Below are 16,359 nucleotides of genomic sequence, written 5' to 3' on the forward strand. Positions count from 1 at the left end.
CCAACACTGGACCATGGTCCATTTCATGGTCCTGCAGGAGGCTAACAACCACTGACTCATCCGGCAAACCTTATGATGAACCTTGACTCAAACGTACTCTGGCAGTCAGCACAAATAATTAACATGAACAAGTTACTTACTCTCCTAACCCAAAATATACAGTCATTTCCCCCTAAACCTAACCAGGCTGTTTTTGTGCCTATAAAGACAGACGAATCACATCAGCATACTCTCTGTCTCCGTCTGACTGAACAGCTTGCCACCGTTTGGAGCAGCCGCTGACATTTGTCATCGCCTGCGTCCCCTGAAACCCACCTAACACACCACACACACACACACACACACACACCACACACACACACACACACAATATGTGCATTCTACAGCATGTGCACTGTCTGCAAGCACTGACGCACATCCTGTGCGTGTTTTCTGTTGTGTGACTGTGTGTGTTTCACAGAGATGACACTGTGTGAACTTTAAAAGCCCGCTCGTTTGTGCTTTGAGGTGCAGATAGTAATCTTTGCTTTACATGATCTATTTCGGTGCACTGTGCACACGCACGCACACACACACACACACACACACACACACACACACACACACACAGAGTCGTGGGTGATAACACATATAGAAGAGGGACGATGTGAGAGCGGCGGAGAGAGACAGAGGTAGTCTGGATGATATAGTTCATCTCATCCTTGATACAAAGCCGTCTGTTACACAGGAAGAGGAAGTGACACCGCTGATACACTCACCCACACACACACACGCAAACAATCCACTGTTTCTTCTTCTATTTGCAGCCTCACACCTTTTAAAAAGCAAGAGAAGCAAAAGAGCCACACTTGACTCTGCAGCATCCAGCATCCCTCCTCGTCCTCGCACCCATCCTTCTTTGTTAGCTGAATCCTGAGCGCAGCGCAAGCAGCCCTCACTCTGCGTTAACGGCCTCTCCGTCTTCATCAATCCTCCACCGGCGCTTCATTCTGCTGCTCTCTCTAATATTCTCTCGTTTTGTGATTCTAACTGTGTCCTTCCCGACCTGACTGATCCCTGATGATCACGATGGGGCTTACTGTGATGCTTCCACATATCAGTTTACTGGGAGAATAAAACTCCTGCAACTTCCGTCTAAAATATCTAATAACACCTAATATTAATGTATCTCGAAAACAGGTTTATTGTTAGTAAAAGAGCAGTGTGCAAGTGCGAGGGAGTTCTATCTCCTCCCGTCTTTGGATATTTCCTCCTACTCGCCCGTCTACAGGAAACTGAAGGTGTGCGTGAGCCTTCACAGTCGATATATCTGTTTTTAGAATGCTGCGGCCCGATGCTCGCAGTTTCAAACACAGAAACGAAGCTTATCCTATTGTTGACTACACTGTTAAGTCTCCCTGGATGTGAAACGCGACCTAAATGGTTGAATTTCAAACTTTAAACCCATTAAAGAGAATGATTGTCAACATCTAACGGGTCACAGATCGAAGATACTGAACAGAGGAGGCAGGACCTCTTTCGACTGTAATATTAATGACGTGACACGTTGGCAGATTGATTTGTCGTCGTCGTGGCACAACCGAACTTTTCTAGATTTCAGATTTCTTCATTACTTAAGAGAAAACTGGGTTATTAGATGCATCACGGCTCTCTCTTGAACGACTATCAGACATTTAAAAACCCAAATCTCTCCATTCCGGATCACCTGTGGCAATTCTGTGAGACCGAGTGGACCGTTTTCTTGCGTTTCCATGTTTTTACGTATATTGTAAAAGAAGCAAGTGGTCCCATAGTGAGAAATCAAAACACTTTGATGCATAAAGAAAGATCAATATATCAATATGAGGTGCTGAGACGATTCTCACTCATAATTTCCTCCGTATTCTTGGATTACATCTCTTTTACTCTGCCTGGCATTACATTACACACTCTCCGTCATGTCTTCATCGTGTAACTGTAAAACAATCTCAATAATTCTCATCCAGAGCTGTCTCTGAACACCAGCTCGCGTCCGCAGAGAGCAGAATGACATCACCGTGCCGAGCGCAAAGAGACGGGAGTAGAGAAACTTTACATGACGGCAGGCGGCAGGACCATGAAAGTGAGCTTTTTCATTTACACTCCCAGCTGAGGTCACACCTCTGTTAACGAAGCTGGATGGTTGCCCCGGCAACCAGCCGGGAGAAAACAGCGAGAGTAATTCTGGTTAAATGAATACAGCTCGACTGTCTCCTTGTCTTACCGTCTGTTTCTCTGTGCGAGCCTCTCCCTCCCTCAGAACAAAAGGATCAGCCATTTTAAATCATATTGATGGTTATTATTACAAAGGAGGTCTTTGTCCACCATTTTCTCCTCGCTTTCAGACACGGTCCAGGAGTTTCTCCGGATCAGTTTAAATCATCTACAATTTTCATCTACAATCATATCGCTGGCCTACAATTTAAAAAAAGAAAGTTTCAACCTAATTTCACTCAGTTTTGAGGGATTTATTTGAGGACATTTGACTTTAAAAAGTGGATTTTCTTACCATTCTGTCAATAAGTCTCAATTTGCCATCACTGACCTTTTTCTTTGCACCTGAAAATGCATTCACACTCACGTCGTTCTCCGGCAAGTTGAACCACACGGTGACAACTTTTGCTGCGTAAACTACAGATTTTGACTTCCTGTGACCTCATGACCCCTTTTCGCGCATCTCCACTTCACCTCACCTGTCAGCTCCGTCTACCTGTGTTGTGACTGCTTTTCTGCGCATGACTGTGGGCTATAACAAACACACACGTGTGCACACACACACAGTTGGGTGGTTTTTCTGTGAATCCTACCTGATGCAGCTGCTCGTCCTCTGGTCCAGTCCAGAAACTGGCCACGACCCCTGGAGGAGAAACGATGAGAGAAGGATTAAGACTCAGATCTATCTCATGAGCTGGGTGTGTATTATTCTGCGACATCTCAGTACTAGGAGTTTCAGAACAAGGCCGCCGTCAGGCAAAACATTCGCTGAAAACTTGGTCATGAAGTCCTCTTATATCCAATAAAGACACACATTAAAGTAATATTTGTACTTCATGGGAAATACACTTAATTGCTTTCTGGTAGATAAGGGGAAACTGATAGCACCTTTAAGGTTTTCGATTGAACATAGTGAATCGGCAGGGTTTTCCCTGACAAGGCTTAAAGGTGCTGCACCCAGGCCGTTTTGGGCACCACCGAGTGAATGTCAAATCAATGTGGAGAGCATCAAAACCAACTGAATTACTTTTCCCAGATCAACCGGTTGTAGTTAGTCCTCAGACGACTGAAGATTTGAGGGTTTATTTATGATCAGCTTCAGTTTTCCAACCTTTTCTACACAGATATGGTAATAACAATGTTCCAAAGTGACTATGAAATTGCATACTTGCAAACGTTTTCAAACGCTGAAATTACATTTGTTTAGTCCATGCAAAACCAGAGCGTAAAGAATATTTGGAATCTTCCAGGGAGTTTTGTGCCGGACTGTTTCTTTCCCTGGCGTCTCCTCGGGTCGCCTGACGACTGCTCCCAACCAAAACTATTTGCCTACAGCATACAATAATATTTTAAGCAATCGTGTGCAGCTTGGGGAAAGACCCCTTCCCGTTTCAGAACAACAATGCCTTCATGCACAGACCTGCGCCATAATGAAAGTTTCCCAGTTTGGTTTGGCAGATCTTCCGCACCACATCCATCACCATGAGTGCAGAGTATGAGCCTGATCGCCCAGCGTCAGCGATGGACGCCATCGATGCACTTGTGTCTGAAGCAGCAGACTCAGGTCCATAGTTTTAGAAAAACAAGATCACACAAGAGTTTGGGTGTCCATATACTTTGGGCCAGGTAGTGTCAAAATAAAAGCATGGACTGTGAGCGTATTCTTGATCGCTTTTAAGGTCAAAAGGTCACGAGACTCCCTCTCAGCGTATAAATGTCGATGTGTTATTTCAATTCGTGTCAGTAAAGTAAATAACAATGTTGTTTTTGCAAAATTTCCACAACGACAGAAGTGACATGCTGATCCTGCGGTTTGTAATCTAAAATTTCCAAAAAACACTTCACCGGTCTCTGTCATTTTCTCAGCGGATTGTGAGTGTTTGACACTGACATTTCAAACCCTTCCATGAATCCAGCGATAAACAAATAAAAACACACGACTCTCTGTCTTTAAGTTTCAGATCACTCGTGTCATCGGTTTGTCATTTTGATTTTCAGTTTTCTCTTGTCACTTTCTTTCCTTGTTGTTTTTCTTTTTAAACCCCGTCAGGGTTTCTGTTCTGTGTCACCCGCTGAGATTGGATTTCTTTTCATCCCCTGATATTTTTCTAAGTGTTCTTATCTTTTGTATGGATATGCAAATAACTCAACCTAAACCTGCAGCAGTAACCGTCTCTGTGTTTTCATTGTGCTACCGCTAACTCAACTGTAGCAGATAATATCAGATCAGGCAGCAGAGCTCGGGAATGGCACGCCAACAAGAGTCAAAGGGTTCAACATAAGAGTTACATATTCAAGATTTACTGCTCCTTTTATATTGATTTGTATTGAAAACACTACTTTTTAAAGTAACTGCTGTTCTCTTGCAGCAGGAAAGGCTCAGAAAAAGGTTCTACAAAGAAAAAGGTAAAGGAAAAATTGAGAGAAAATGATAAAAATTGCTCATTATTAGTAACATCCTCTTAAATAATCTAAAATAAACTATTTCTGTGAGTCTCGTGCACGTTGTATATTTTTATGATCCATCACTTATCAAAATGTCTATATTTTTAATTATTTTCTCTCAGATTTTGTAAAGATTGGTCAAAATCATTTTATTTGAAACACATTAAGAATATATCAGAGATAGATTTTGAGATTACAGCTGAAGAACAAAAAGTCCCTGTGATGCTCAGCTCATTTTAATCTGACATTTCTGCCTGACCTACTTCCCATAACCTTTCCTCATGTACGTCAGTTAGATCTACTACATTTCCCAAAATGCCACTGGACATCCCCACCACAGACATCGACTGAGCGCAGGGCTTTACGTGTACGTAGATGCAAGGCGTAAGTTACTGCAAGCGCGAAAGTGAGAGTTTCCCACTGAGAGAAAGTGAGTTTCACACTTTACTCAAAAGTGAACGACAGATTTTGTAGTCGTAACGTTTTTTCTAGTTCTGGTTTCATTTCTGTAGGTGCAAAAATGCATATTTCTGCCCGAATGACTATTGAAAGTGACGGAGCAGCGGCTCTAGATTCCAAGCGACAGACATGAAAAGCTCATTTCTGGTACTTTTGACGACTGAAACCTTCTTTGATTCATACACCGAAGCTGCTGGGAATATGATGTCAAGACACTGACACTTTAGCAGTTAGCTATAGAGATAATAATAAGAAAAACATAAAACCAAACTATGAAAGTTGTATAAGGACCTGTACATTACTTTAGAGTTGTGGATTTTTGTAGCATTTTATTAAATCCAGCCACTGATTTGTGGTGGCTTTTTGCATTCATAATTCATAGCTGCAATGTTTTTTCTAATAAAAAAAAAGACAGATTTAGCTTTTGAGATTTTTTAGCATCTAAAGTAGTAAGGTATAAACGTTCTTAACAGATGAGATTGATGTCAGTTTCATCTCTGTTCTCGTTGGTTCAGCAATACAGACAACAAGAGAGGAAAACCTTGCGAAGCTGTTTCAAAAGTAATCCAAAACCAATATTTACAATATTTGTATCTGGTATTTTTTCCAGTAAACAAACTCAAAACAATATCAGCATGATTTCCATTCAATTATCTTACGTAAGCAGCTAGCTTTTACTGCTGGGCCTAATTTCTTGCCTCTCATCATGAAACTGACAAATCCCAAGTGATAGATGGGTGTACTGGTGGCTAGCATGTAAGCTAACAACACACACCATTCAATTTAATTATTTTGTACTGCTAGCTAACATGCTATAACATGTTCTGGACCACAGAATCAACAAAAAGGAAATTGATATCAGTCTTTTCATCTAAGTGTAGGCTACTGTAGGTTAATGTCACAAACTTTCACAGCGTTTAGGTTTAAAAAGCTGTCCTTCATCAAGTGGGACCCAGTCCCAAAATAGAGCTAGCTATCTGAAACCAAACCAAATCATTTTTACTTTTAGCATTTGCCTACAGAAATTCAAGGGGAACCTGTTAGCCAAGCTCTATTAAAACTGCCCACTGCAATAAAAAAATATTCATAATTAAAATAATGTCTCCTGCATTTACCACTTATAGCCTATAAACTTAAAACACAAAACATGCCATGATTTCCAGATAAGTTAGCTTACTTAGCAAGCAGCTAGATTAAAGCTAGGCCTGGTTTCTTCCTTCTCATCATAAAGCTAAGTAACAAAACCCAGTTGATCTTCGGATTTTAGGTTTTTTTTTTAGCTTTTTGAATGCATATTCTTTTCTCTTTTGGCAAACTGCGTTTACTAAACTCAGGCTGAGCTAACGGCAAACATGTACTGGACCAATGAATGAACAATCATCAAAATCTTGGCAGCAGCAAGTGTAGGGGAAAAGTAAGCTTAAGTAACCTCTAGACATCCAAAGGCCCTTTTTACAAGTCATATCTCATTACCACTTACAGTGTTATTTCTGAAAGACAGTGTTATTTCCTGGCAGTTAGCTTACTTAGCAAGCAGCTAGCTGAGTCTACAGCTGTGCTCAGTTTGCTTGCTTCTCATCATGAAGCTAAATCCCAGACGGTTCTAATTTTGGGACTTTGGGAAGGGATCGCAATACTCTCTCCTTTTGGCTGACAGTTTCCTTTTTGCTCTTCTAAACTTTTACTAAATTAACATGCTAATAGCTAACATGGTATAGGTATGGTATATATTGACAGCAACCAGTACTATAAGCAAACTATTACCTTTAAAAGCTTTTCAAGAAATAGGACTCAGATCTAAAATAGAGCTAATAACCCCTAATTAGCATGTGCTTTGCCAATCCTGCTGTAATTGTTATGTTAGCTTACTGCTAACACAAACCTACACATGTAAACCTTTGTACTGAACCAGCTGGAGGGTTCAGCCTATATTCTGAAGCAGTTTTCAGGAAGAGCATTAGTGAGAGTACTTTGTTAGCGACAGCCTTGCAACGTTCACTCAGTGTTAGTCTACGCCACATAACAAACGTAGATATTTCGGGTCAGAAAATGAATTATAAAGATTGCAGAAGGAATAACACAAGGTGAAACAGCCATATTGAGATGATAAAGAGATGAAGGCGACAGGCTCTTGCACCTCCAACACATGATCAAGGAACACAACACCTCTACTGTGTTATTCAAATGGCACAGTAGCATTCAAGCAAGGCTGCAGAGGTGAGACGACCGCTGTATGTATGTGTAAAGCATCCCTCTGTATATATTAGATACTGTATATGATTTATAGTAATCCCTTGACAGGCAGCGTACACTAAAAGGAGAGTAAATGTTGTCAGTTGGGATTTTCTGATTACAAAACACTGATTTAGCTCGACTGTCTGATGCATAAATGCATGAAGTGAGACTAATTACAAGCTGTTGAGAAAGTAGGCCAGTTTGGGTAAAGGTCCCTCTCTCTCTCTCTCTTTCTCCCTCTCTCTCTCTCTCTCTCTCTGTCCCTCTATCTCTCTATCATCTCACTGCCAATTTAAATAGACACACACACACACACACACACACACACACACACACAGCCCACCTGACATCCAGCACCTCCCTTGGAGTAAAGAGAGGATTCGATGTCGGCCTCTCTTCCCTGTCACACAAAAACAAACACACACAGTTTCCAGCGAGCATCTCACAGGTGGGAAATTATCACATCTCCCAGGCTATCAAAAAGCTGCCAGGCGACTGGCTGGAGTGGAGCAAACGGACGTGCGCGGCATCAAAGTGATCATTGATTGGCTGAGGGACAGAACGATGTCCTCATCTGGCTGCTGTGTGTGTAGGGGGGGGGGGGGGGACAAGAGAGGGAGTTTCCTTTTGTACAGCTGAGGACAACATGCTGAGATCACACACACACACACACACACACACACACTTGAAGGAGTCCTTTAGATGAAAAGTGTGTCAGCAGCTGACAGAACAGACACACTGCTGTCTGTCGGTGAAGCTTGGAAACCTCTTACTCCTCTGTTACCCCTTGTCTTTCTCCTTCTCCTTCACCATCCTCTCTTTCATCTCATCTCCTGTCTTTTCCAATTGTTTCCTCTCCTCTTCTTTTGCTTCCTCTCCTCTAGTTTTCTTTCCTCTTGTTTCTTATCCTCTTCCATCCTCTCACTTCCTCTCACCGATTCTCCCCTCCACTTGTTTCCCTCGTCTTCTATCATTCCCTTTATTGCTCGTTCTTGAGTTTCCTCTCCTCTAGTTTCCTTTGCTCTTGTTTCCTTTCGTTTCCTCTGCTCGCCTCTTCCTGTAGAGTTTTCTTTCATCTTGTTTCCTTACCTCTCTTCAGCTCTCCTCTCCTCTCTCCTGTCCTCTCCTTTCATTTTGTCCCACCTCGACTTGCTTCCTCTCCTCTTCTCCCTTTTTTTCTTCCCTTCTCTTTCTTGCTCTACTCTTTTTTGCTCTCCTCTCCTCATCTTTTGTTTCCTCTATTCGTGCTTTTTCTTGTCCCCTCTCTTTTCTGCCTCTTTTCACCTCTCCTTTTTTCTCCCCTGCTCTAGTATCCTTTCGCCTCAGTTCATTTCTTCTTGTTTCCTTTTTTCTCCTCTTGTCTCCTCTCTCCTAGCTCTTCACCTTCCTTGTTTCCTTGATTACCTAGGTCATCTTTTCTCCTCTTCTTCTCTCACATCCCCCCTCTACTTCCTATTTCTTTCCTCCATTCTCATTTCTTCCCTCCTCCCATTGCTCATCTTCCTCTTTCTTTTTCTCCCTTCTCTCTTCTTCCTCTACAGGAGGTAACTCACACCTTTCCTCTCTTGTATTCCTCTCCTCAGGTGTATATACTGCATGTCCAGCCAAGTATTAAAAAAAAAAAACACACAGAAGAAGAACTGATCAGGAGAAGCCAGTCAACCAACTCATTAACTGTGTGTGTGTGTGTGTGTGTGTGTGTGTGTGTGTCTTAATAATTTAGCCATCGCTGTCAGGACCTCAGTCACTGGAGCGCTCTCAGGTTCCTCCACAGCTCTCAGGTGATCACACACACACACACACGTGCGCGCGCAGGTGAAGCCGTGCAGTTGCGTTTGAAAGTGGCACAGCTCGGCGAGATGAACTGGATCAGCTCAGTGTGAGGCTCCTCTCGATTCGCCGCCCTCCGGAGAAAGCCCTTTCACTTCCCTCCGGAGAACCGGTGGGCACGGTGTCACCATGTCGTGGGTGCATTATGTTGCAAACGTAGCTGTTATTTGTCAGTGATAATCCACTCGGAGGCGTCTGATATGTCACAATAACCGGCCGAGTGACGCAAAGAATGCCAAAATACCGAGCAGAGCAAAGTTTTCTCACCGAATTCACTTCAGGACGAACACCAACCACACTAAGCTGTAATCAAAGCCCAGCAGTGTGTGTGTGTGTGTGTGTGTGTGCCACAAATCAACAGCCAATTCAAATTCTCCAGCTATGCCGTGTCTTAATTCACAGCAAACGGAGAAAACTAATCACATCTGCGGCGAGCTGATACACAGCCAGCAGCGAGACGGACAGGAGGAGATGAACGCGGCCACAATTAGCCGGAAGCAAACACGCAGATAATAATTAAATGGGTTTAAAAGCAACGGCGCAGATAAAGACACAGTCAAAACCCGACCGCTGCCCTTTTTTTAACTTTACTAGACAGCGTTAAGTCATTATTGCAAACCTTACTGGGTATTTTGTTTCTTCACATACTGCAGCGTGCCTCATGTAAGTCTCTTAATAACACAGTGTCCACACAGGAATGTAATAAATCAAGAGCAGAAGAACTGCATTGCAGCCAATCAATAAGGCTGTCCACAGTCTACACTGTCTTTAAACAGAGACAGGGGTTATAACCCTCGCCATATACTGCCACTTGTTATCACCTGACAATTAAGCTATAAACTGTACTCTGAGGGGGGCAATAAGATGTGATTAAAAGCACTGTAAAAGTAAGTTTGTGGTCCTTGAGTTCAGATTTTTTTGTCCAATCAATCCTAATATGAGTGTTCAGCGGGTCCCTGACTGTCAAGGCTATACAACGAACTTCACAGGCTGCATGTCTCTGATTTGTGAGCAGTTGAGGAGCTCAAGCTGTTTCACGAGTAAAGACACGATGATTAAAGAAAAGCAGAAGAAGAATTTTCCCGTTTCACACCTCCAGGTTAGAAAACTTTTTCAGGCTAGCCGCACCGTAGGTAAATAGCGTGTTATCATAGAACATCGTGGCTTTTCTTGCCCAAAAAGACCCTTCAAACTGCTGCTCTGTCTCTGTCTGTTCTTCTTCTGTTCCCGAAACAGCGATTTATGAGCGGTGGTTTCCCCAGTAAACACAACAACCTCTTCGACGTCCTCCTGCTCGGTCTACTGCTAGTCTTCTCGGGGTCATTCATCCTCCAGAGCTGCTCTTTGCTGCCGGACTGTCTCCGGGCTAGGCTGAGCATTTGCGACAGCAGAAGCGGTCGGTGTGTTTACCGGGGAAACTACAGCTCACAGTCTACTATCAGTTCTGTTTGTTTTGCAGACCAAGAGCATGAAAAACCCAGAAATAGCACACTTGCTAATTCTTGCCCCATTTGAGTTATGATTTAATAGGAAATTCATCGCGGCCCACTGAAATCCTTCCCCTCTCTCTGGTTATCCAGCTAACGGGAAAAAGGTTGAACTTCACCAACTGTCTCGCCTTCTCCCACTGAAATACTCCATGGATGTATTAAGCCATCACGGCTTTGATCAAACTGAAGTGGCCATGGTTTCATCTTGGAAAATGAAAAGACAGAAGTCAGTCAGAGACAGAGTAGGGCGTGTCTTGTGAGAAAAGCAGTGGGATCCATAAAACACAAGGATACTGGCCCTATAAAGCCAGTGTGGCACAGCTGCTAAAACAGCAGCCCGGCCACTTGGAAACCAAAACGCTCACAAAAACTGTTTGATGTTTTTGCTTGTCTTCTCTTTTCCTCGTTTGTCAAGGCCCGAAAGGCTCACTTCCATGTCACAAATCAACACGTGGCACAATGTCAGCCCTGCGTGGGGCGACAGTGTTTGCTGTCAAATCTGCATGGCATCAAACCAAAGAACTGTTTGTACTCGGATACCTCGAGTAATCGTCTCAGCCCTACTGGTGACTGCTGTTTAATTGTGTGTTAAGCGTCGGTATGCTCAGACACACCTGCATATGCACACTGAGTTCTCACAAGGCCTACGTAATAAATTAATTGCATGTTTTCAAGCCAAAAATCACCTTGCGCACATTCTCGGTACGCCCATCCACCCTGGTAATAGTGTGTGTGTGTGTGTGTGTGTGTGTGTGTGCATGGAGGCACGCGCCTACGCAGTACAACCCGATGGCCATCTGAGGTGGCAGCGGCACAGATGGTACGTAGGTCGGTTTTAACCCGTGCACGCTCACACACACACAAACACACACAAACTTTCACCAGAGACACGTGCACCGCAGCCGTGCACGGCGTGCGTCTGTCCTTCTGAAAGCAGAATACATACTGTAATGATCTCTTCAGCTGCAGCCGTGCAACCCCACAAACACCACAAACACGTCCAGGACCAGATCCTGCTGCTGGTCTCCTTCAGCGGAGCGTCCCCCTTCACTCCATTTATTTCTGTCGGCGTTCAGCCTCCATTTGCTTTAATTGTTCCGCAGCGCACACAGCTTTTAGTTTGTTTCTAAAAATACCGTCTTTACAGTGTCAGTCTGAGTTTAAAATTAGCTGCTTTCCCTGCCAACAAGGACACAATGACACTTTGTGAAAAATACATACTGATTTTTCCTCTCATAATGCACACTAAGTGTTCTGATTTGTTTATCTATCTACTTACTGCATGCCTCCGTGCAAGGTGACGCTTGATCTTTAGGGTCCCTGTGTCCTTAATTTGTCTCCCTGTGACATATTAAACATCAGAGAAACGCTCCAAAAACCAAACAGTCATGTTGGCAGCAGCTGGGCCGCGCTGTGTCCAACCTGCTGTAGAGTACCTAAAGGATAGGTTCACCGAAAAATGAAAATTCAGTCATCATCTCCTCAACCCCCATGCTGATGAAAAGTCGGGTCTCGTAGTCTGCAATGCATTCCTGGAGCTTTACCGCACAGAGGTGTTGCAGCGTTCAGCGGAAGTAGCTGGGTACTCGCTTGAAAATGGCTCAATGCAGCTCGTCTGGTATATGAAAGTCGCCAGAAGCCCCAAGATCCCCAATTGATCTGGTTGTGAAAAGTACCTAAAAGTCATACTTGAGTGAAAGTAAAGATAAGTAGTGAAAGTCGTAGTTTGGTAAATGCAAAAGCCTTGAGTGAAAGTCCTAAAGTGTATGATATTAAATGTAGGCTGATTTTCTGGCAATGATGCGCTCAAAGGTCTGCTGAAAGAAAGTTCATCTTTGAGTCTCATTCTTTGGGATGGCGAGTGACCCGACCTGCAATCCCAAGGTGAGCTGAGAGTGAGCCTCAAAAATCAACTTTCTTACAAAATGGACCTTTGAGCAACAGAAGTGACCAACCAACCAAAAATTATACATATATTTACATGTATTGATACTTTGGGTCAATTAATTATCAGCCAGGCTACAATGTTCTGCATTATTCTGATAATCAGAGTCATTTGTCCGATCGCTGACAAAATATATTAAATTAAAAATGTGCTACTTGGTCTCTAATGCAGCATGTCATCTCCAAAGTAACTAGTAACTAATTTTTGTATAAATATGGTAATAACTGTTGCAGAGAGGAAGTTTGAAATTGCAGAAAATTATTATCTTTAAAGGGTAACTCCACCAATTTTACACGTTAACATGTGTTTGCAGATCTTGGTGAGTAATACTGAATATCTGGAAAAAAAAAGTAGTATCAAGTCTTTTGTGGCTCCAGAAGAAGCTGCATGTAATCTGATGAATTGACTCCAGTGATGTCACTCATTGGCAAAGTTGCATTGTGGGGAATGTAGGCACCAGCTTTTGAAAAGGGAAGAATAATGTGTGGAATAAAAAAAGATGTTATGGTTCTGCTGCATTGATTTTGATCACTTGTTTTTTTGAACTGAGTCCAACACTGTAACAGGAGGGCCTGTAACCATGCGCCGACATTACCCACAATTCAATTTATCCACTAAGTGACATCATTGGAGGTCATTTATCAGATGCAGCTTCTTCGGAAGGTTTTCCACAGGTGCAGTCTTACTCCCCAATACCTGAAAAACACACTTTAATAGCCTGTGGAAAACTGGTGGAGTTACCCTTTAAGTATAGAGCAAGTACCTCAAAACTGTACTCAAGTACGCTACATAAGTAAATTTACTTAGTTACATTCCATAACTGCAAATTGATTTTGAAAAGATGTTGTTTGGCTGTTGAGGTTAAGCAGCAGCTTCAGATGAGGTGCTACTTTAGCAGCTGCATTGAGGACTTCTGCTTTGACAGGAGGGTAAATATCATCTTTCAGTTTGTGATGTTGTGGCTTCTGCAGACACAGTTCATGTTTTTGTTTTTTTTCTCTTATGTTTTTATGTTTTAAACAAGTCCCCATCTGCGTCAGTTGTTTAGGAGAATGCTGCAACGCTGTTTTGCCGTTAAGCTCCAGAAAAGTTTTCGTGGTCTACGAAACACCACCTGACTTCTGCTGAGTAGATAACGAGCGAATTTCTAATTTTAGGAGAACTTACTATTTCTAAGCAGAGCCTGTACAGTAGTGCTTGACCCTGACCTTTGACCCCTGACCTCTCCGTGGAGGGGTGGAGGCGCGGGGGAAATGACAGAGCTTCCCTGCGGGAGTGAGCAGCGGATCACGGGATTATGACGCGCAGCAACACAGCGTGCTTATATGATGAGGCTGTAAATCTGTGCCGGAGAAGTGCAGCGAGAAGGAAAAAAAAGGCTGAAATATTTTCCAGCTCAGGAGTATCAGCAGGCTTGTTAGAGAGGGAGAGAGAGAGCGAGAGAGAGGGAGAGAGCGGGAGCAGGGCCGGGCCGTGCGTCGGAGTCTCCCCGGCTGGGGCCCCTCTCTAGACGGCAACACGTCATGGAACATTCCCGGAACCAGCCAGCGCACCACCCACCATTTCTCTCACTCTCTCCCTCTCTCTCTCTCATACGGACACACAAACAGAGGAAACAAACGATGAGCATATGAGATAAAGTCACTCCCTTCTGAAAAAAAAAAGAACTCCTGTCTCCAACACCGTTCGCGTCTTTTTTGGGGGGAGACATTTCTCAGCGACACGCACTCAGCCACGGTGATCTCACTGTAGCGGCAACGAGGAAATACCAAAGGGAGTGCGCTAAGGTCACAGCTGAAACTCACTTTTTTAAAAACACTCACACGGCGACTCCATGAACATCAGGGGGTTATTAAAAAACTGATTTGCAGGTGAACTTCTATGAGCCGGAGCCATCCAGAAGCGCGCAGAGCAGCCTTGGTGCCTCGCGGCGCACACATGCAGAAAATCGACCTTCCAGACGCAGAAATCACACCATCGCACCTATCCGAGCTTCCACTTTCACAGCTTCATATCCACCGACACTCACCCCCTCCCTCCATCCCTCCCGCTCTGCCTCTCTCTCTCTCCCTCTCCCCCGGCCTTGCAGCCAGCCCGGCCGTGCAGGCTACTGCAAATTCCTCAGGATATTACGCAACCCGGGTAATCTGCATGCAATGCAATGCGTGCCCGGGGTATTCCCCCTGCATAGCCTTGCCCTTATAAGCTAAACAAAAGATCAAGTGCCGTGAAAAAATAAACCACAGTGTCCGTCACGGCGCGGAAAAACCCGCTGTCAGTGTGAAATGTGTGAGAATGTGTCCGGGGAAAAGGTTTCGTTTTCCCTTCCCCGCGCTTACCTTCTGTCTGCGCTCCGGCTGCGCGTCTCCGTCTCCGTGCGAAAATGACAACAAGCGGCGGTGACAGGAGATCCGATTCCGGGCGGGCTTGACACCTCGCTTGTTGCCCGCTAGAAACAGCCAGGAGGCGGTTTGGTAGAAAATCCACAACAGTCGAGGCGGAGCGGTGGAAACGACGCCGACGGAGGAAAAGTTGCGCGTAAAAATGGAAGGAATCCTTTTCCGAGCGGATTTCTTGCTGCCGGAGCTCCACTGCTGCAGCCAAGGCAGACAGTCAAATGTGTGCGTCTGACTGTGTTGTGAGTGTGTGTATGTGTGCGTGTGTGTGAGGGTGAAATCAGGAGACACATACACACGCACACACACACTCATACGCACACGGGGGTTATTCCAAACGCCACTTCCCAGAATAGCAGCATAGAGGAGAGGGAGAGAGAGAGAGAGAGAGAGAGAGAGAGAGAGAGACGGAGCGGCAGAGAGCGAGAGGGAGAGGGCGTGTGTATGTGTGTGTCTGCTTGTGTGTGTATGTATGTGTGTGTGCGCTCGTGTGACGTCGTCGGATCCCCCAGCGCGCAACCAGGGCAGAGGGAGGGGAGGGGAGGAGGAGCAGTGGCCGAGGAGGAGGCTCTGTCTGCCGGCGCAGAGAGAGCAGGATTCCCCGGTCACCTCTGGAGCGACCTGTCTGTCTGACTGTCTGCCTGCCTCGGCTGGCTTTATACTCTGCCGTGGGTTTTAGACTGGAAGTGAATACACCGATGTACAGCCTGCAATACAGAGGCATCCTATCATACAACATGTCATCTGAAAATCTAAATATTATGAATATACGATGATTAGAACAACACAAATAATATTGCTGTTGCTTGTAATTCTGTATTTTAGTGATATTTCATACAGTATAATCTGTATCTAACTCATTAATACAAATTATATTTATTATAATTAGATTATATAAATAATACAAAATGCAGAAGTCAAATCTAGAGCACGACTCCTGTTTTTTTACACCGTCCCTTCACGTTTCCTGTGTTTCGATTTGATGAAACAGAAAGAAAGAATACGAACATAAAGAATATTCCCTCACAAATATAATAATTTGTGCACAAAACCAAGCAGTGAGAGAGTCTGACTGTGACTTCCTGGAGCTCCTCTGGTTGCACGGCAACAGCACAGTGACAACAGGACTGCAGGAAGCCACTGAATCTGACTGCTAAATGTCATTTTGACACTTTAGTTTTTCTGGGATTAAACAATTAAGACACCTTCTTAAATTATCTTTTTTTTTCTTTTTTTTACTTTGGGCAGAGCCAGGCTAGATGCTTACTGTCTGAATGCTAGGCTAAGCTAAGCTAACTGCATCTTGGCTGTAGCCTGATGTTGACTG

At 44.0% G+C, this 16,359-nt stretch overlaps 1 protein-coding gene across 4 annotated transcripts in view; it reads right to left on the minus strand.

The window, feature by feature from the left end:
* Nucleotides 1-15,429, minus strand: part of hivep2a (HIVEP zinc finger 2a) — a 122,754-nt gene extending 107,325 nt beyond the window's left edge. For all 4 annotated transcript variants that reach the window (XM_030404491.1, XM_030404490.1, XM_030404489.1 and 1 more), the window contains exons 1-2: nucleotides 14,976-15,429; nucleotides 2,826-2,875 (exon numbers count right to left, since the gene is read on the minus strand). The gene's annotated coding sequence lies outside the window, so the exon portion shown is untranslated. The remainder of the gene's footprint in view (nucleotides 1-2,825; nucleotides 2,876-14,975) is intronic.
* Nucleotides 15,430-16,359: the final 930 nt, after the last annotated feature.

This window comes from Sparus aurata, chromosome 22 (genome assembly GCF_900880675.1).
Source record: "Sparus aurata chromosome 22, fSpaAur1.1, whole genome shotgun sequence".
Classification (NCBI taxonomy): domain Eukaryota; kingdom Metazoa; phylum Chordata; class Actinopteri; order Spariformes; family Sparidae; genus Sparus; species Sparus aurata.